This window comes from Phascolarctos cinereus, unplaced genomic scaffold (genome assembly GCF_003287225.1).
Source record: "Phascolarctos cinereus isolate Bilbo 61053 unplaced genomic scaffold, phaCin_HiC Scaffold_9;HRSCAF=440, whole genome shotgun sequence".
NCBI lineage: Eukaryota > Metazoa > Chordata > Mammalia > Diprotodontia > Phascolarctidae > Phascolarctos > Phascolarctos cinereus.
This window is the reverse complement of record NW_027556402.1, coordinates 41,657,443-41,680,404: the sequence shown is the minus strand read 5'-3', so window position 1 is coordinate 41,680,404 and position 22,962 is coordinate 41,657,443. Positions and strand designations below refer to the sequence as shown.

The window sequence follows — 22,962 nt, the reverse complement described above, 5'->3', positions numbered from 1 at the left end:
TATTACTTTGGGTTTTAGATAGATTTTTTTATGATATTAAAAAAAGAATTCCCTCTATGCTTATATTTTGTAGTATTTTTTTTTTAGCATAAATCAGTGTTGTATTTTATCAAGGGTTTTTTTGCCATCTATTAAGATAATAATATATGTTAAGATGTTAGACAATGGAATACTATTAATAATTGACATATATGCATTTACATATTTAAATTTAAAAAAAACTAAATGAGTTACAGAGGGACATAAGTGGTAAATTATAATATTTGAGGACTTCAGTACATACCTTTCAGATCTAGAAAAATCTATAATATCAAGAAAAATGACAAAAGAAGGAAAGAAATGAAGAGGATTCTGGCAAGATGGCAGAGTAGGTCAGAAAATTCCAAACTCTCCAGATTTCCTCTACAAATAAGACAAAATAGCACCTCAGGGCAAACATAGAGCAGTAAAAACAAACAAGAGTTGGGGCAGAACAGTGGGCCTCCTGGGGCAACCCAAGATGAATAGAGGTTTGGTCCCTGTGAAGTATAGACACCTCTGGGCTAGTGTTTTGAGTGTATATATCTATATATGAATATGACTATAGATATCTAAGTATATGTACATAACTGTATATGTATATATATGCATATATGTGTATGCATATATGTGTATCCATCTATCTATCTATATCTATATATCCATGCTTAATTACATAGCCTTCTTGGGGGTGGGTACAAAGGGGGTGAGAAAGAACAAGGTAAAAAAGTATACAACAGATAGCAAAAGAAAACCTACAAGGAACCAAAGAAAAGATGGACAGTTCTGAACACAATGTGTAGTATTTATTATGTAGGCTTTCTTGAAATGGAAATTTATTGGTGTACATTTTGAACCCGCTCTTATGTTCTGCTATACACGTGGCAATTTTTTTCTTTTCTTATTTTGTATTTAAGTTTTAATATTTAAGTTTGAAATAAGTTAATAAAATTTTTTTAAAAATTAGATAATTTATTCAGTACAATTTTAGAAAAGACGTGATCATAGGTTGTAAAAGGATACACATTGAAGAAATCAAGACAGCAGGCTGATTCCTCTTCTCTTTACTTTTCAGCTCAGTTTATATGCATGGCCCTGTTCCTTATAGATTATTTAAGTACTTAAATCTGTTTCTTAAGTAAATATTTAAAAATATTTCATTTTTTTCCATAAAATAGCTTTTCAAAGTGGCTACTTATCTCAAACCATATTAATCATCATAAATCTAATGATTAAGAAGTATAGTACCACATTCACATTTGATAATTTTTCTAGAAATAGATGGTCACTATGGTTATATTTTCTATACCCTTGAAGGTAAAAATCAATTTTTTCCCTTAACATCATAGGAAAAAAAGTCTTGATTATCTAAACATACATGTTACAAAGAAAGACATTTGATGTCAAGTTTAAGATGTCCTAGAGTTGGGAAAATTATATTAAAAACTATTCTTTCTACTTACAATGTTTACCTGGGGAAATATAGTTTCCTTTATAATTTCTTTTCCTTTAATATTATAATGTTCTGTCTTACACTAAACTTAAAAGGATTTGTGCTCTCATGGGTTTTATTTTCCCTTGCTTACAGCATTTTTAATTGGCATATGTTACATTATTTCAGTCCTTTTTATCCAGCTTCAAGAATCATTCCCTCACATAAAGTTTCACCAAGCTCTGAGCATCTCAAGACATTATGTTTACAAAGAATAAATCCAAGAGCTGTGTGTACACAAACTAAGTAATGAATTGAGTCACTCATTTGCAAAAGATTATTCCACTATTTCAGTACAGCTACTCCTTTACACAATCTGCTTTGAATTAAGAAGTTCCTTGCTGACTTCATTTCACTGCTCCTAGTTACTTCTCTGCTCAATGCATTGAACTCTCAGTACTTCAGTTTTATTCCAGATTCCATCCTTCTATTTTATTGAGACATATTCCCAGGGATGCATGGAATAGTGGATAAAGAGCTGGTTTTGGAGTGAAGATCTAGATTTTGAGTCCTGCTTCTGATACACAAAGACCTTGTGGCTGTGGGAAAGTGAGATAACCACTCAGTGCCCACAGACAACTATCTAAACTGTAAGTTGTAGGAAGTTAATATCTATCTTAGTAGAGAGATCTCCCTATACCAAAGAAATCACAGGTTTGGTCAAAAATGTATTAATATTTGCAAAGGTAAGACCATAGAAAAACTCTCTTTATTTTTGGTAATTCTTTCGGTAAGCCACCTTTATTTTTGGTTCTTCACATGTTACCCTACTACATACTGTCATATCTTAAATAGATGAATGGAATTCATAAGCTTTAAAGCACCATATAAATGGAGAGAGGGGCTGAATCATGATACCTAAATAAGAAAAAGAAGTACAGCCTAACTTGTCCACCAAACCTCATCCACAAACTTCTAGTAATTGCACCAGATGGAATTCTGATCAGTGAATATAAGAAAGAGTCAGTGAATGATTTTTCTAGCCTGGGAAGGCCTAGGGAGACAGATACTGGGGAGAGGGTCAGGCCAGGAGTTCTCTACATGAAAACATTATAACACCTAGAGGTGAAAGAGAGTCTAGATTGGGCACCAGCGCAGGAAGTACTGGGGCAGAAAGAAATCCTAGGGGATCCCTAAACTAGCTGATGGTCAAGAATAGATGCCATCTGTATCTCTGTTCCTCATTACCTAGTTGTAGGTCACAGGTACAAGATGATCACTAGTGAGACCCTAGTTGCATACTGAGCAATGAACCAATTCCAGCAACAAATCATAGCTGTGTGGTTCTATTTCCAGAAGCAGAGCAGAGCCTCATTTCTAGCCTACAGCCCAGAGCGGAAGTCTGAAGTAGAATAACAAGGGCAGAAGTCCCAGATCAAAAGAGATCCTACAGCTCAGTTCACTCTGAACCTGCAGAGACTCCCAGGAGACTACTAATGACTGAGTTCACTAACAGTCTACTGAAACTCACAACCAGGGTTAAGTCTATAGTCATGAAATTACAAAACTCAGACTATGAAGGCAGCAAATATATTTTGACCAAGTTTACATTACTTTGTGAGTAATAAAAGCTTGCAGGTTTCACATCCTCAGTTGCAAAAGCAGAAGAAAGAATAAAGGACAGAAGTTTAGGCTAAACATTCTTCTCAGAAATGAGCAGATCCCAGCACTGACAAAAAGTATGCTGGAATAATTAGGAAAAAATGAGTAAAACAATAATCCCATCAAAAAGAACTATTATGGAGAAAAGGAAATTTAAGACACAAATTTAGAAGAAAAGAATGACCTGAAAATATACACCAGCCAATCCTCAAAGAAAAATGCCACTTTGACACAAATCCAGCCAGAATTCTTGGAAAAGTTAAAGCAACAGTTTTAAAGAGAAGATCTAAAAGTCATTTTAAAAATTAAAAAAACAAAAAACAAATAAGAACAATGGAAAAGAGCTACGATATGAAAATTAACAGGTTGGAACAAGAAAACTTACCCCCAAAAATAACTCCCTGAAAATTAGAACTGATGAAATAGAAGCTCATGGCTCCATAAAATATCAAAGGTCAAAAAGTCTTTTACACGTGTGTGTATATATGTATGTGAAAGTAAAGTATCTCAGAGCAAAAACAACTGACCTAAAAAAATAGATTGAGAGCCATGATAAAAAAGTAGCATAGACAAAACTGAAAGCAAAAGTGAATTAATAATTGAAGCTAAAAACTACTTAAATATATAAATTTGATAATTCATTAGCTAAACTAATTGGTAAAAAAGAAAGAAGAAAAACAAGTGACCAATATAAAATAAAAAGATTCACAACCAGAAAAGAAGTAAAAGATAATATTAAGTCGTGAACTGAAAGAACCATTCTGGAAAGCAATTTGGATCTATGCCCAAAGTAAAACCATGTATAACCTTTGACCCAGCAATAGCACTATTAGGTCTGTATCTCAAAGAGATAAAAAAGGGGGGAGGGGAAAGGACCTATGTGTACAAAAATGTTTATAAAAGCTTTTTTTTTTTAATGGAAGCAAGGAATTGGAAACTGAGGGGATGTCCATCAACAAGTCATGGTATATCACTGTAATAGAATAATGAGAAATCATGAGCGGGATGATTTCTGAAAAATCTGGGAAGACTTGCACGAACTGATACAAAATGAAGTGAGCAGAACCAGGAGAACATTGTACACAGTAACAGCAACATTTTAGGATGATCGACTGAGAATGATTACTGTTCTCAGCAATACAATGATCCAAGACATTTTGAAAGGATTCGTATTGAAAAATGCTATCCACCTCCAGAGAAAGAACTGATAGAGTCTGATTGCAAATCAAGGCATCCAATTTTAACTTTCTTTTTTCTTGTGGTTTTATTTTTTGGTCAGTGTTTTCTTTCATAAATTAATATGTAAATATGGAAAGCAATACGTAATATATAACATTATGTAATATAAAATGCATATGTAATACATGTATAATGCATACTACATGCAACATGCAATATAGAAATGTGTTTTTATTTAATTTATTTTGCAATTACATGTGAAAACTATTTTTAACATTCATTTTTAAAAATTTTAAGTTCTAAATTCTCTTCGTCTCTCACTTCCATTTTCATTGAGAAGGCACGTAGTTTGACATAGGTTATATATGTGCTGTCATGCAAAAGAATTTCCATTTTAGTTATATTGTGAAAGAAAACTAAACCACAACCTCTCAAGAAAAATAAAATTTAAAAAGTATGCTTTGATTGACATTCATACTTTATTAGTACTTTCTCTGGAGATGCATAGCATTTTTTATCATAAGTCCTTGGGAATTGTCTTCGATCATCGTATTTTATTCACAACTCATCATCATAAAATACTGCTGTTACCATGTTCAATATTCTCTTGGTTCTGCACATTTCACTTTGTATTATTTCATGTAAGCCTTCCCAGGTTTTTCTGAGAGCATCCTCATTGTCATTTTTTATAGTATAATAGTATTTCACTACAATCTTATGCCATTTGCTCAGCCATTCCCCAACTGATGGACATCCCTTCAATTTCCAATTTTTTGCCACCTCAAAAAGTGCTGCTGTAAATATTTTTGTACATATAGGTCTTTTTACTTTTTCTAAAAAATCTCTTTGGGATATAGACCTAATTGTGGTATTGCTGGGTCAAAGGATATGCCCAGTTTTATAGCCCTTTGGGCATAGTTCCAAATTGCTCTCCAGAATGGTTGAATCAGTTCACAACTCCACCAACAGTACATTAGTCTCAATTTTTCCACATTCTCTTCAGTATTTGCCATTTTCCTTTCCTATCATATTATCCAACCTGGTATGTGTGAGATGGTACCACAGAATTGTTTCCATTTGCATTTGTCTAATCAATAATGACTTAGAGCATTTTTCTTATGACTATAGATAGCTTTGATTACTTCATCTGAAAACTGTTCATATCCTTTCACCATTTATCAATTGGAGAATAGCTCTTATTTGTATAAATTTGACTCAATTCTCTATATGTTTGAGAAATGAAGTCTTTATCAAAGAAAGTTGTAAATTTTTTTCATATGTATAACTGTATTTCCATCCATCCAATTTAGCTTCCTGTTTATCCTACCCTCTCTCTCTTACTCTTCCACCCTTTCCATATTCAAAAGTTTTGCTTCTGATCGTCACCTCTCCCAAATTTGCCCTCTCTTCTATTAGCTCCTGCCTTCTCTTATTCCCTTCCTGTCCTTCTTTCTTGTAGGGTAAGAGATTTCTACATACACCTTAGTGTACATGTTATTCTCTCTTTCAGCCAATTCTGATGAGAGTAAGGTTCAAGTGCTTCCACCCCATATTTCCCTCCATTGCAAAAAACTTTTCACACTTCTTTTATGTGAGATAATTTACCTCATTCTACCATATCTCTTTCCCTTTTTCCCAGTGCATCCCTATTTCTCACTCCTTAATTTTATTTTTTGATATCATACCATAATATTTAACTCACATCCATCCCCTGTGTCTATGTACAATCCTTCTAAATTCAGTGACAAAGTTCTTAGAAGTTACAAGTATCATCTTCCAAGGTAGAAATGTTAAACATTTTAATCTTATTGATTACCTTATGATTTCTCTTTCCTGTTATTTTTTTGTGTTTCTCTTGAGTCTTGTATTTGAAAGTCAAAATTTCTATTTAGCTCTGGTCTTTTCATGAGGAATGCTTGAAAGTCCTCTATTTCATTGAATATCCACTTTTCTCTTCCTGAAAAATTATGCTTAATTTCTCTGGTAGATGATTCCTGGTTGCAATCCTAGCTTCGTTGCCCTCTGGAATGTCACACTCCAAGCATTCTCATCCTTTAATGTAGAAGCCTCTAAGTCTTGAATTATCCTGACTGTAGTTCCATGATATTTGAATTGTTTCTTTCTGGTTGCTTGCTATATTTTCTCCTTGACCTGGGAATTTTGGTTATAATATTCCTGAAAGTTTTCATTTTGGGATCTCTTTCAGGAGGTGATTAGTGGATTCTTTTAATTTCTATTTTACCCTCTGGTTCTAGGATATCACAGCAATTTTCTTTGATAATTTCCTAAAAGATGATGTCTAGGTTTTGTCTTTGATTGTGGCTTTCATGTAATCTACTAATTCTTAGATTATCTTTCCTTGATCTATTTTCCAGGTCAGTTGTTTTTCCAATAGGATCTTTCACATTTTTATTCCATTTTTCTTCTTTAAAAATCAAGATTTTTAAAAATTGTTTTTTGATGTCTCATAGAGATATTAGCTTTTACTTATTTAATTCTATAATTTTAAAGGAATTATTTTCTTCATTGAGCTTTTGCACTTTCTTTTCCATGTGGCCAATTTTACTTTTTAATGAGTTCTCTTCAGTGAATTTTTGTATTTTTTTTCCATTTGGTCACTATATATTGAATGCTTTCATGATTTTTTTAATGAACTGAACTCTTGCAGATTATCAAGAAGAGAAAATAACTCTGATGAAATGTATCTTTTCTTCTTATACTTTATTGTATCCAACTTATATGTCATATTTAAGCCAAATGAATTGAGTCTATTTTTCTTATAGTTGTGATATAAAATAAAAATATAAGTTGAAATTCATGTGCCTTTATTAAAAGAAAATATGCAAAACAATGATGAAAATGTAGTGTTAGCCATAAAAATATCAAACTGGAAGGTCATGTTTTAGTTACATAAAAATACACATCAGGTTTACCTTGAATTTCTTTTTTTTTTCTTCAAATTTATAAAAGTGACAAATTGATGGAACACAAAGGGAGGTTACTTAAGAAGTGACTTCTTGGGGCAGCTAAGTGGCACAGTGGATAGAGCACCGGCCCTGAAGTCAGCAGAACCTGAGTTCAAATCCAGCCTCAGACCAAACACTTAACACTTACTAGCTGTGTGACTCTGGGCAAGTCACTTAACTCCAATTGCCTAAAGAAAAAAAAGAAGTGACTTCTTGTTAGTTATGCAGTTAAATTTGAATTTTTGTATGAAACAATTTACTAAAATATAATCTCTGTCATAGTCATAATTGCACATGATAAAAAAGGGGAGACATTTTAGGCAATCCAATTGATAGTTCTAAAAGTGTCTTCAGGTAGTACTTTGTTGGACTATTGGCTCATGTCTATGTACCCTAGCTTGACTGCTATATAACAAACACATTTTAATGTGAATAAGATTCTACCATCTTCATTTTCATTCTGTGCTTAGTGCAAATCTGTTTATATATCCTATTAATTTTGACAAATATCTTGATTTTTCATGTATTTAGTTAGATGAGAGATAAAAGTCATAATTACTAGCTTTTCCACTTTTGTAATGAAATTGACCATGTCTTATTCTTTGCTCAAAGTCAACTTTACTGATAGAAAACTCTGGCATCATCTAATTAAATATAATTTGTAATTTAAGGGAACAGATATTTTCCAGCTGACTAGATTTTTAGTAGTTATTTTATAAAGCATCAAACGATCAGGGTGATAGTTAATTCAAAATTATTTTTCCTTGTCTTTTGAATTAATAGCCTCTTTCTAAATGGGCATCTTGTTTTTTCCCAGGGTCATATAGCTAGTAAGTGTCTGAGGCCACATTTGAACTCACAAAGATGAATCTTCCCAACTCCAGGCCCATCACTGTGTCCACTGTGCCACCTAGCTGCCCTAGGAAAATGGGGCAAAGTACATTATTATGTAATATATTAACACTAAATTCAATTCAGCCAGCATTTACTAAGAATCTGCTATCTGCAAGGCCCTGTGCCAGCGCAGAGGATGTAAAGACAAAAGAAAACAAAAAACAACAGCTCCTGTCCTCAGGGAATTTACATAGTACTCTCTGTCTCTGTCTCTCTGTCTCTGTCTCTCTCTGTATCTCTGTCTCTGTCTCAGTCTTTCTCTCTCTCTCTCTCTCTTTGTGTATGTGTGTACTCCTGAGAAATATTTAAGCAAATTTCTGAATATGTGATTATTCAAGGAAGAAGAAAACAGAAATATCTAGGAGAATTAAGAAAAGCTTCCTCTACAAAGTCATGCGTGAGTTGAACCTCAAAGGAACAATTCTAAGAGTTTGTATGCAAAGAAGCTAAAGAGAAAATGATGAATTTAGCAAATAGCCAGTATCATATTTTTGTTAGAACATACATTAGAGTATGTGAAAATAAAGAATCTAAAATAAGACTGGAAAGTAGACTGAGGCCAGACTGTGTAAGGCTTTAAATGGTGAATTGAGGAGTGTGGATTTTATCCTAGAGTCAACAAATAATCTGTGAGATTCTTGAAGAGGAGAACAGAATATTCAAATCTGTGCTTTTTGAATATAAATTTTGTGACTCTGTTGATGATGAATGGAAAGGGAAGGGAGAGGAGAGAAAATTACGTTAGTCTTTTAGGGATCTGATAAAGCTCAAAGTGAAATGACTGTTATGTGGGTAAGGAGAAAGGGACACATGCACAAAATGTAAAGTGAATTAATAAGATTTAGAAAGCCATTAAATATGGTTGGGGGGGCAGTGATGAGATAGAATGAAGAATTATGAATTACCCTAGGGCTGTGACTGTACGTTACTTCTGATAATGATATTCACAGTAGAAATACAGATGACTGAAGGAGGAAATTTAGGGGAGAAGATAATAAGTTACCTTGAAAATGTTGAATTTGCAATGCATTTAGAATACCCAAGTGAAGATTTCTAGTCAATAAGAGGTAGAAAGTCACAATGGAAATAAAGATTTGGGAATCATCTTCATTGAGATTATTATACTCACAGTCATGAGATTAAGTGAGATCACCATGAAAGAAAGTGAAAAGAAAGAAGAGAAAAGGGTTCAATGGGTTGAGAAGTGATTGGAGAATAAGGAACTGGTGACAATGAATAAAAATGTTTTTTTTTTCCCCTAGCAGTTTGTTGTGAAAGTGAGAAGAAATGGAATATTAGTTTAAGGGGGAATAAAGTTCAAGTAAAGATTTTAAGAATAGCAAGACCAAAAAAGAAATGAGACTAAGAAATGTTTGTAGGCAGAAGTAAAGATACAAGGTAGTCAAAAAGAGATTGAAGATGAGGGAGTATGCATGGGAATGATTTAAGGTTTGAAATCTTAGAAGAGATGGAATGAAATGGAGTCAAAGATACAATTAGAGGATTTGACAAAGAGAAGAGCCAACTTTCCTTCAGAGATTGTAATCTTTGCTATGCAAAGACCTTGAAATATTTTATAGAGGAGAAGGAGCCCATATCAGCTCTGTTACTTCAGTAAAAAAAAAGGAGTCTGCTAAAATGAATGGAAATGAGGAGTACAGGAGCTTTGAGGAATAGTTGCTCTGGGGAATGCTACAGAAGTCAATCTAGGAAGAATAAAAAAATTGCCCTGTATTAAGGAGAGTCCAATTGGGATCAGTTAGCATAAATTTGTACTGGATTTAGTCACCATCATTATGTGACTTCATCAACCAATGTTCGCTAGCCCAGGTCATAGGATTATAGAAATCACATGAAGAAGCAATCCCAGGGTTAAAAATTAACAAAGTGTTAACAATTGTTAGAAAGAGGATTAAGGGATTCAAGGCTATAGTGCATTCTGTATAGTTGAATTGGTTAACTTTAGGGGAAAGGGTGTAGGGAAAGAAAAGTTAGGAAAAAACAGGAGTGAAGGATTGAGAATTGATGGCAATGTAGGGAAGGGTGAACCGATTGAAAGTCATGGTAAGGATGCAGAATGGGAGTGATGAGGAAGCAGATAACAGGTATAAATAAGAATAAAGTGTTATAGCGGCAGGTAGGTGGTGCAGTGGATAGAGCTCCAGCCTTGGAGTCAGGAGGACCTGAGTTCAAATTTGACCTCAGACTAGACACTTGACATTTACTAGCTGTGTGACCCTGGGCAAGTCACTTAACCTTAAATGCCTCACAAAAAAGAAAACAAAAAAAGAGAATACAATATTGTGGCTGGGGAGAGAAATGTCAGAATTCTGGATCGTAGAGGTAAGACACTTTTGAGTGATGTTGAGATATAGACTGTCTTTGTGTGTGGCTGATCTGGACTGACTGTAGGAGTTAAAGAGGTTGAATAACTAAAGAGGTCAGATAACAGAAATTCTCCAGTCGTGAGGGCAGGTGTTAGAGGGGAGATGAGCACTATGGGCCAGGCACTGAGGTCCTTGAGAAAGGAAAGCAGGCTAGTAAATAACTATCATTAGGCTCTGGATGCAGCAGATGGGGCGGATCTCCAAGAGGAGAGGGCATTATCTATTTGAACTATCCACTGCTGCCTACTAAGGAAGCCCATTCCGCTTTGGGATACGGATGTGTCGTCGAGGAACAAGGAATCTTCTTCATTCTCCTTCTGGTCCTGTGTGTTAAGAAGATGTGCTCAGTCCTGGAGTATGTGTATAGGGAGACAGAGTATCTATCAAAAGGGAAAGTACAGGAGAGGGGACAGAGTGTAAGAGTAGGTGGTATAAGATGAAAGAATGTTTGTTGAAGAAGAACTGGCATTCCAGAAGGCACTATAGAAGGCGAAGGCAGAGCCAGACAAGGGCTCGAGAGGATAGGGATGAGAGTCAGGTAAACGGTAGCAAAAGAAAGAAAGAATTAATTCTTTGAAAAATAAATTAATCAATACCTTAGAAAATGCCAATACTTTCATAACTAAAAGAACACAAGAAAATGCTAATTTTCCTATTAAATGTTTCTGAGATCATTATGGAATTACAATTAGATATGAAAGCTAAAACGAGTAGTTCTGCTTTTTAATGTAATAATTTTCTTTGCCATGTGCAGTTTTCAAGTTTCATACCTGGAGAACTTCTTATTCTTAATACACTGGAATGTGACCTGTGTCCACACACATCCTTTATGTACCTATGATTCCATTAACTTAGGGAATTCCTTGCATAGTCTAGGTGTCAGAAGTCCAGGATTCCCTGACTGCAAAGTTTGCCTTCTATCTACTACATTGAAGTGAATATGGTGCAGTAACTACACCATTTTGTCTCTTAACTGTGAGATAATAAGTGATGATCAAATAGCATTAGATGTCAACCTATCAGTGAATTAAATGCAAGAAGTTATGATCAGCAAGAGGACTTACACGACAGACAAAAAAGCAAACAAACAAAAAACACTATGTTCGGTTTGAGGAGACACAAATGAAGGGACATTTAATGACGGGATGACAGAAAATAGGAATTGAATTTATCAAGGTTTTTGAAACTAGGACATAGAGTACAAGTCAAAAAGAACCAAGTTATTTATCAAAGAAGACACACTAAAATTAAACAGGAATTTTACATTTAAAATTAACTTATTGATGGCCTACTATGTACAAAGCTTTTTGTGTGATACACAGTACTTATATCCAACAGCCCTTGCCTGCAAAGAGTTTCTAACCTAGTTTGAGGACCCAAAAATAAAACACTGGAAAAGTTAGATAAAACATGATATTTGCATAAGACAAATTGTCTCCTATTATTGTCCAAGACAATAATAGAAGAAAGGGGTCACAAGGTAGGACATGATTAATTGTGAAATGAATCGTACAGATAGTACCAGAAAAGGGATAGATCTGGGTTGGGCTGAGAGCCCTTCATATAGGATCATAGGAGCATATATCTGGAGCTGGAAGGGACTTAGAGGTCATCTAACCAAATCCCACGAGCTAGTAAGTGGCAGAGCTATTATCTGAACTCAAATCAACACCAAGTTCATCAGGAAAGTTCTTTACAGAAGAAGTAGGTTTTGAGATCAATTTGAAATGAAATTAGCACAGAATCTACTTAAAGCTCATTATTGCATAGGCCTTATGGATTATAAGAGGCAAACTTTAATCAAGAAAGGGATTTTTGTTTTTCAGTAATTGCATACTTAAGTGAAATCTTACACATAAACAAAGGAATTACAAAGATCATCGCTCGAAATTTCTTCTAATTTTGTCATAATTGCACCCTTATTACTAATAGCATTGGAAGATTTGGAGACATATTTAAGTTAACTGTAGCAATTTTTTTTTCTGAAGTAGGGGTGTCATACCCAAGTGGGCTGTCCTCGAGGTTGACAAATCAGTGGGTGGGAAGAAATGTCACAGCTTATCTTTCCTGCAAAAGCCAACAGAATTTGTCTCTGGCACAACCCAATCTCTTATTCACCCATTCTTGCTCCAAATTTTCCTATTCCTCTCACTCTGTCTGCTATCCTCCTATGCCTGTGAAAACTCCCAGACTCTTCCTTTGTGTCCAGGCACTGGCTGCTCAAGGGAAGAATAACATCTGGGCTCCTGCACCAGTAACTACACAAGCATAATTCTCCTTTCACTACAATGTACCCACACACTACTCTCCAGATCACCTCTGTAACAGACAGCCCCTCAATTGCCTTAGAACCAACTAAGCAGCTAATAGTAAGTCCCCACTACCCTTTTTTATTTTTGATGAGTTAGACTGAATTGCACAGGATGAGAAGGTATGTGTAGCTTATGATCTCATTATGAATCTCTATCCTAAAACCCATACTGAATTTCCTTATTTCTATGAAGGGCACAATGATGTTTTAATCACTCATAATCAAAATCTAGGTGTCATCTTTAACTTTTCTTCTTCCTCAGACACACACACACATGTGCATACACACACACACAGACACTGACAACACATGTCAATAATCCTTTTAAATATGATCAATTTCTAAATCAACTAAGACAGAATTCTTGATATTACCCCAATGGGAAATTCACCAAAGTTTCTAGGGAAGAAAGCTGGAAATCAGAGACATGGCAAGAAACCAGCAATGCAAATATCTATATCTATATCTATATCTATATCTATATCTATATCTATATCTATATCTATATCTATATCTATATCTATATCTATATCTATATCTATATCTATATCTATATCTATATCTATATCTATATCTATATCTATATCTATATCTACATCTATATAATGATATGTGTGTATATATGTATATGTATACATGTGTATATAAATGGATGCCAGAAAATAAGAATAGAATTGATAAGTTCTATTTAATGTGTGTGTATGATGATGTTGGCTTCTCAACATGGTATACATATATATATCACATCAATAGACACAGCTATATATATTTATGTATAAATATCACTTAGCTATAAATATTTGTAGATATAGCTATCTATCAATATGCAAAGCCATATTGATAGATAGAGCTAGCTGTCTGTAGATCTGTATCTAACTCTGTCTAGGTGATATATACACACATATGTGTGTATACACACATACAATAATACACATACATATCTGTGTCTATAGCTCTTCCAAAGTCTGCTTCTCCTCTCATGCATGGCTTTAAAGTAGTCCAATAATTCTTAAATTATCTTTCTTCAATTCTTTTTCTAGGCTGTTGCTTTTCCAATTAAATATTTCACATCTTCTATTTTTTCATTCTATTGACTTTATTTTATTTTTTCTTGATTTCTTATGGAGTCATTAACTTCCACTTGCTCAATTCTAATTTCTAGGGGGTTATTTTCTTCAGTGAACTTTTATACCTTTTTTTCCATTTGGTCAATTCTAATTTTTGAAGAGTTACTTTTATCAGTGAAGTTTAGTACTTCTTTTCCATTTGGCCTCTTATGCTTTTTAAATAGATCTCTTCTTCAGTATTTTTGTGACTCTTTTACTAAGCTGTTAATTCTCTTTTCACAGTTTTCTTGCCTCACTCTCATTAATTTCTTCTTATTATTATTATTTTTACCATTCATCTCTTTCTTTAGCTCTTCCAGGATTTTTTTTGGGATTGGGTCCTGTTAGTATTTTCTGAGGCTTTGCTTGTAGCTGTTTTGACATAATTTTCTTCTTCTGAGTTTGCATCTTGACCTTTCTTGTCACCATTGGAACTTTTTCTGGTCAGATTCTTTTTGTTGTTGTTGTTGTTTTCTCCTTCTTAAAAAATATATTTATTTATTATTTTTTTTTTAGGCAATTGGGGTTAAGTGACTTGCCCAGGGTCACACAGCTAGAAAGTGTCAAGTGTTTGGTGTGAGGTCAGATTTGAACTCAGGTCCTCCTGACTTCAGGGCCGGTGCTCTATTCACTGCGCCACCTAGCTGCCCCATATTTGCTTCTTTTCCCAGTCTATTTCTTGAAGTTAATTTTTTTGTTAAAGTTGGGCTCTGGTCCTGGGGGAGAGGGAGGCACTATCCCAAATTTCAGACTTGTACTGCTATTTTCAGAGCTAATTCTAGGAGTGTGTAAGTTTTTGCTACTTCCACCATAGTATAATCTAAAGAGAAGTACGGTCACTGCTTTTAGGGTCTGGGCTCTGGGGTTTGTCCAGGAAGGCCCCTCTTCCCCTGTAACCACAAAATGACTAGGTTTTCTTCTTGTCCCTGGAGCTTTCTGCAGGATCTTTGCTCCCCTGAAGGCACAAGTTCCTTTCTGCCCTGGAGCTGTAACTACATACGGCAATACAACAGGTTGCCAGTCCCAGCATAGGGTCTGCTGTAATCTCTTAGTGACTAGTTGCCCAAACTTCTTACCATCTCTGGGCTAAGAGCTTCTGAAGCCACTGCCATTGCTGCTGGAGCTGCCTCCATGCCCCACAACTGTTTTGGCTGCTGTATATGAAAGAAGGAAGGTGCTTACATTTTATTGAGGGTTATTGTGTGTATTTCCAATTCCACTATCATGTACAGAAATTGATTGGTTGGTTAATTGATTGTTGCCTTTCATTCTTGAAGAGGACCAAAATGACATTACTATGTTGGAATCAGGGTACTCTGCATATGACTGTGGCTTATCAGGCCAATATGGAAGGCTCCACCACTGGTTAGGCACAAATAGTCCATTGGGAGTGGAAATGTCTCGAAATTTGCATATGTCACATTTCTTTTGAGCTACTGCAATTTTGCTTCGCTCATGGAGCCTGGAGCCTTCTTTGACACAGGCATGCGATGCTGGGTGGTCCTTTGCCAATGTCTCCCATGTCATGCAATCAATTTAAACGTTCTTCAGAGAGACCTTGAAAGTGTCCTTGTATCACATTTTCTGACCACCATGTGAGTGCCTGCCTTGCATGAGTTCTCTGTAAAATAGTCTTTTGAGCAAATGTATGTTTGGCATTTGAACAATGTGGCCAGCCCATCAGAATTGTGCTCTTTGCAGTAGGGTTTAATGCTTGGCGGTTTAGCTCAAGAAAGAACCTTAGTGTCTGGTACCCTTATCTTGCCAGGTGATCTTCAGAATCTTCCTAAGACAATCAAATGGAAGTAATCCTGTTTCCTGGAAAGGCAGTGGGATGCTGTTCAGGTTTCCCAGGCATACAACAATGAGGTCAGCACAATAGCTCTGTAGACCTTCAGTTTGGTAGTCAGCCTAATACCTCTTCTCTCTCACACTTTCCTTTGGAGCCTCCCAAACACTGAACTAGCTCTAATAATGTGTATGTCAAGCTCATCATCTACATATACATCCCTCAAAAGTACACTGCCACAGTAAGTGAACTTTTCCATATTATTCAAAATTCCTCCATTTGTTGTAACTGACGGTTCCATATATCGATGATGTGGTGCTGGCTGCTTGAGAACCTATGTTTTCTTGGTGTTAACTGTTAGATCAAAATTGGCTCTAGCAGCAGAGAATTGATCCATACTTTGTGGCAGCTAAGCTTCAGAGGCTTCATTGAGTGCACAATCATTTATGAACAAGATATCATGCACCAATTCTTCCTCCATGCACAGAGCTTAGAGGTTCCCTATAAAAAAGAAAAAAGAATAAAAAAAATTGTGATAATTTTTTATTTATTAAATATAGTCATCTTGCTTGTGATTTATTTTTTGCTGTGCTTTCTGATTAATGAGGAAGAACCAACAAAATGCTGAAAAACTGAAAATAACAATTTAAAAATTAATTTAAATCGCAGTTTTGAGGAAAATGTTGACAAAATTTTGAGTCAGGATCATTTTTCACTTCTCACATCTGTGAGAATGGAGGAAAATAAAGTACTCAGTAATATTTATAGGCAACTTTGTGGATACAAAATTACTACTATATCTTAAAATACATATTTTTTTGCACAGATCTTTTGTACAGAAATGTTGAATTCCTTTTTGCTCTTGTAAGTTCCATCTATAAAAGATGTCTGTTCTGATACAGCAGAGTTTATGGCTTTTTATACCTGATAGAGCAAAGGTAGATTAGAGCCACCAGCCATCCTGCTGAAAAGGATGAGGAAACAACTGCTTAGTGAGATCATTCTATCAGGGTTTGTTGTGGACAGTTGCAAAAATCTTCCCCGAAATAGTCAAGAAAAAAAGCAAGAAAATTAGCAGCTGTTGAACACATTTAGGATGCATAGTATACATTTAGGGTACGTTTTTCTTGTGGTAGAATTCAGCATTATTTTGTGTTCCTAGTGAAGGCAACTTATTGGAAGATGAATTGGTTTGAGGAATGCTTTTAGGCAGAGAGACCAGTTAGAAAACCATGATAATAGTCCAAGTGAGAAATGATAAGAGCCTGAACTAAGGTTGTGGCTGTGTGATTGGAAAAAAAGACATATGTACTAGAGATGAGGCTTAGAGAGATAAAAAGATTTATCTGTGGTCACACAGTTATTTAAACTGGATCATCTGATTCCAAATCAAATGCCTTTCCACTGTATTGCCAATCTTACTTGGGTATGTAAATATCATCATCTTTATAATTATCTGTAATTTTCCAGTATCTAACCGTGCCATAGGGGTGACCCTGGGCTGCTGATGGCTATACAAGATTTATCCACACTGATGAAATGACATATCCTTCTTTTTTTTTTTAAATAGTTATTTAAGGCTTACAAAATACTTTCTTCATAAAAATCAAACTGACGTCAGAAAAAGTAACTTGTTCATACTTACAGTTAGCAAATGTTGGGGTTGGGATAGACATTACCATATTGGAATGTTACTATAATATAGTCTTGTAATCAAAGAAGTAAATCTTAAAGACCATCTGGTTCAATCCTCTTCAATTTTTGCAGGTAAACTGAGATCTAGAAAGTTCAAATGATTTTTTTCAAGGTTTTCTAAAGTTTAAGTTTGATCATGACATCCCTCTACTCTTAGAACTCCAGTGCAACCTATTACTTCTTGGATCAAATATAAAGTAGACCGGAAATAGAAATGGGGATAAAGGAACATTCCAACCTGCCCTCCCCCAATGACCAGTGAGTCAAAAAGGAAAGTGAAACCAGTGCTGGAAAGAGAGACCAGGTAAGATGTGTCATCAGAAATAAGCCAAGTCTTACTGAGTGAAAGAAGTTGAACTGATCAAGGAAAGACAAGTTTTAATATGAAAGCTAGATTGTTATCTAGAGAGCAGGCATTCCAGAGAGCTTAGCAGATGGTGTGAATTGTTTTGGAGGAGGGTGTTGGAGAGGGGCAATGTTGAAAAGAAAATTCTTCATTTGGTTTTCCCCCTGATTAATAAGCAAAACTCAGGACAAAGAGAATTAAAAGCAGTTTATTCTAAGTATGTCAAGATAGCAATACTTTGCTGGGCAGATCACTAAAGAACAGCAATGGCACCAAGATGGGGACAACTTTTATAGGCAACTTTAAAACAATTCGGATGGGACCACCTCAGCAGAAGAGGGCGAGCCCTTGCATCTCAGTTCCTCCCCAAGGGAGAAATTTGCAGGGAGAGATAGGGGAGAAAGAGCAGGTAATACAAGAAGGCAGTGTCTCCTTCCTCACCAAAGCCTCTTCCAACACTGATTGATAAGCAGGGCTGGGAAGAATGGGCTGCTGAATCAATATAACTTTCAATGGCAGGATGAGAGGAGACAAGGTTGGGAAGAAGGGAACAGGCAGTAGGAGATGCAGGATGGCGTTTGAACAGCTGGGTTAGTAGCTAGGGTTTCTGGATCACTGGGATGGGAGTATGATAATCATTGAGGAGTTGATTCAGATAGGTTTACATTGTCTATACTAGTTCGACCTCAAGATGGAGCTATTATAGGGCATTAGAGAGTAATGTATCACTGGGAAGGCTAGAATGACTGCCCAGTGAAATTAGGAAGCTCTCTTCATTTCTGGATATAAACAAGTCTTTATTAAGCACTAAGAATTCAAGGAAATGCAAAAATGTAGTCTTGGACCTCAAGAAGTTCTAATTAAGGAAATAACATGGGTACTACATATAAGCAAGACATATACATAGAAAATGGAAAGTTATTTGAGAGAATTCATTAGCATTTGGACATAGAAAGACCTCCTTGGAAAGGTAGGATTTCTGCTGAGAAAACCCAAGAGGCACAAATGTGGGTGCAGATTATTCCACTATGGGGGACAGCACCGTGGAATGGAGATGAGAGATGTGGTTTCATATCCTAGGAAATACAAGGAGGCCTGTGTAATATTTTAAAATATTTAGTGGGGAGTAGAGTGTAAGAAGATAGAAAAGTAGCACAGTAGACAGGCTAACGTATATCTATGAAGAGTAATATCATGTAATGTTAAGAAACAGCAAAGTAGGTGCCCAGAAAATCCTGTGAACTTGATCTGAAAATCTTGAAAGAGGTTATGAACAAGATTTGTACAAGATATCCAGGAATGGGGGGCAGCTAGGTGGCACAGTGGATACAGCACTGGCCCTGGAGTCAGGAGGACCTGAGTTCAAATCTGATCTTTGACACTTAACACTTACTAGGTATGTGACCCTGGGCAAGCCACTTAACCCCAACTGCCTCACACGCACACACACACACACACACACACACAAAGATAGCCAGGAATGTAAGAGTTGGGACCTGTATTTTTGGAGAGTACATTCAAATGGTGTGCATGCATGCATTGTGTGTGTGTGTATAAATATAGATAGGTATATTATTTCATTGCAGTCCATTTTCTCTTTATTTTCATTTCATAGTTGCATACACACATAAATACATAGGTAGCTTTTAAAGAATACATATTCTGATGTTGTTTGGTAATTTTTCAGTCATTTCCTAATCTTTGTGACCCCATATGGGGGTTTCTTGGCAAAGATACCAGACTTGTTTGCCATTTCCTTCTCCAGCTCATTTTATAGATGAGGAATTGAGGCGAACAGGATTAAGTGACCTGTTCAGGGTCGTACAGTAAAAGTCTGAGGCCATATTTGAACTCATGAGGATGAGTCTTCCTGACTCCAAGCCCAGTGCCCTATCAACTGTGCCACCTAGCTGCCCCATTTACTCTCAGATATATGTGTGTGCATATACATGCACATATACATATATGTGGATATATACATATATGCACATATATGTTTGTATGTATGAGGTGAATATATAGATATTCCATACATTCACATCCTACATAATACACACACACACACACACACACACACACACACACACACACACACACGTGCACGCACACATACACCTACACCCACACCTACACCTACACCCACACCTACACACAGAAGGCCATCCCTCAGGTCTAGAGATACTTAAGAAAAAGATCCCCATAGTTATATCCCAAAAGTTCTTACCCAACAAATAAAATACAAGCCTTCAGTAGACAAACACCTTCTGGAATCAGCCTGAGAGGTTCAGAAGCTTTCTTTTAAATGCTAATTACATCTATTAATACCTATTAACTTGGAATTTTTACTTATTTAGACTTATAAACTTGAATTCCAACAGCCTTTCCAAGGGCAAATAATTAGGAACACAGCTTGAGGTTAGACAAGAAGAAAATTTGTAGCTCCACTGTTTGCCCCAATTTCATCTTATAATTATAGGGGAAAAAAAAGCAGAAAGAACGCTATTCACTTTTATGCAGATGGACAGCTCACTGGGGAGTGATAGCAGTGAAATTCTGTTTTGCAAATATCTGAGCAGCAGTAAACATTTTTTTTTCTCAATCCTTCCATTTTCTGGAAAAAAATCAGCCCCATAAGTAAAATAAACTAGGGAAAATATGAAAATTCATTCTTTTTAATTGCTTCTTAAGTTAAGCTTAAAAGTACAAACTATTTTTGGGTGGTGAGGCTACCTTATTGTTTCCTTTATAAAAAAATTCTGTTTCTTGACTCCTCTGACCAATTGATTAGTTCATAGTAATATTCTGATCATCTAGACTAGGGGTGGGGAACCTGTGGCCTCGAGGCCTCGTGTGGCCCTCTAGGTCCTCAAGTGCGGCCCTTTAACTGAATCCAAACAAATTTGTTCTGTGAAGTTTGGATTAAGTCAAAGGGTTGTATTTGAGGAACTAGGCCACATGTGGCCTCAAGGCCACAGGTTCCCCACCCTGTCCTAGACTGTCATATTAATGTCTAAATGTGGTGGAAATACTGTCATTGATAGTTTTTTTTTAACTTTAAAATAAAACTGTTTTGCATTTTTATTTATATTTGTAACATTAAATGCTCACAAGGTTTATTTAGTTAGGTTGATGCCAGGCTTTTTTTCAAAAACTAGTGTCATCTTCCCCTGCTTCTCCTTTTTTAATGAAATAATGCTTCTTGTCATCTTTCATCACTAATTCTAAGATTTTAATAATTATTTTATAACATAAACCAGTGTGTCTTTGACTGCAGTCTATTTGGCAAATAAACTAATGGACATTTTACGCTCTTTTTATGGTCCTTGTTTGACTTACATAAGCCAAATTTTTATATAAGATTATATTATAATATCTATATGTCCTTTCTTTTCTCCATATGCAATTTTTACCTTTAACAACATGTTTGGAGACTTCTTGGGGCAGAGCCAAGATGGTGGAGTAGATAAAACATTCAGCCAAGCTCTCTCGACATCCCCCTCAAAACACATTCAAAATAGCACCTCAAATCAAATTTTGGAGTGACAAACAAAAGGTCAGAGTGAGACATTATTCCAGGCCAAGACAATTGAGAATGGTGGAAAGAGAGAGGCATGACATGGGGGTTAAGGCTGGCCTGGAGCACACATGGATGAGGCAGCAGTGGTGGCACTGGTTGTGTTGACAAAAATAATAACAACATTGTGAGCTCTCAAGCCAGATACTTTAAGGGGACCTAGCAACTGGTCAGAAAGAGATTACAAAGAACCTCTATGCTACCACTAGATGTAGGATCAGATGCTATTTAACAAATCCATTGCCTATACTCATTCCTGGGTCATGATTCAAGGGTGAAGAAACGTACTTTTGGTCAAGACCGAGTAGAAGTTTTGCATTTGGTATCACATTTGGTCAAAAGGGATCAGGAACCTTGAGAAATAGTATCACTTCTGTTCCCAAGGGAGTGGGGCAGCCTGAGGAACAGTATCATTCCCAAGCAAACCGGAGCTCTGAAGAGCCGCATTGTTTGTAATCTCAAGGGATCAAGGACATTTCCTATGTAAAGCACCAGAATACAGGCCAGTATAACAGTGAATACATTTCTCCCCAGATCATAATGTCTTGGAAATGCCAAAAATTTCACAGTTCCTAGAACTAGCTCCAAAAAAAGCAGTGAAAAAAAATCCTGAAGCTTAAGACAAAGCCTCTCCCTGCCCCTATGCTGGGAACAGAGCCCAACTTTAACATAAAGATCAAAATCAAGAAATAGCATGGAGAAATGAGCAAATAAACAACAACAAGGACCTTTCTATAAAAATCTAATCTGATAAAGGGAGAATTAAGAACAAAGTCATAACAAGAATATCAAATCAAAACAGTTACAAGCAAAGCCCCTTAAAGTAATAGGTGAATTGAACACAAGTCCACAAGAATTTCTGAAAGAGCTAAAAACTTATTTTAAAATCAAATAACAGTGGTAGAGGAAAAATTAAGTTAAGAAATGAAAGCAAAGAAAGAAAATTATGAAAAGACGTATGAAAAGAGTTTGGTAAAAGAGGCAAAAATCACTGAAGAAAATAACATTTTAAAAAACGTAATTGGCCAAGTGGAAAAAGAAGTATAAAAATTCATTGGTGAAATTAACTCTTAAAAAAGCAGAAATGTTCAAATAGAAAAGGAAGTACAAAAGCTCATTGCAAATAATAGTTACTTAAAAATTAGAACTGAGCAAGTGGAAGCTTGATGAGACATCAAGAGACCATAAAACAAAGTCAAAAGAATGGAAAAAAATGAAGAAAATGTGAAATTTCTCATCAGAAAAACAAATGACTTGGAAAATAGATCAAAGAGATATTTTTAGAATTTTTGGACTGCCTGAAAGCCAAGATCAAAGAGTCTAGATGTCATATTTTAAGAAATTATCAAGGAAAACTACCCTGATATCCTAGAAGCAGAGGGTAAAGTAGAAATTGAAAGTATTTTAAAATGAAAACTCCTAGGAATATTATAGCCAGCTCCCAAGTAGAAGAGAAACTACTTTAAGCAATCAGAAAGAAGCTATTCAAATATTGTGGAGCCCCAGTGAGGATCACACAAAATTTAGCAGCTACTATGTTAAAGGAGTGGAGGTCTTTGGAACAGGACATTCCAGAAGGCAAAAGAGTATAACCAAAAATAAC

General features: G+C 35.6%; 1 pseudogene; it reads right to left on the bottom strand.

Annotated features, from left to right (window-relative positions):
* The window catches only part of LOC110223088 (ribosome biogenesis protein NSA2 homolog pseudogene), a 47,493-nt pseudogene extending 32,405 nt beyond the window's left edge, over positions 1-15,088 (bottom strand).
* Between the last annotated feature and the right edge of the window lie 7,874 nt (positions 15,089-22,962).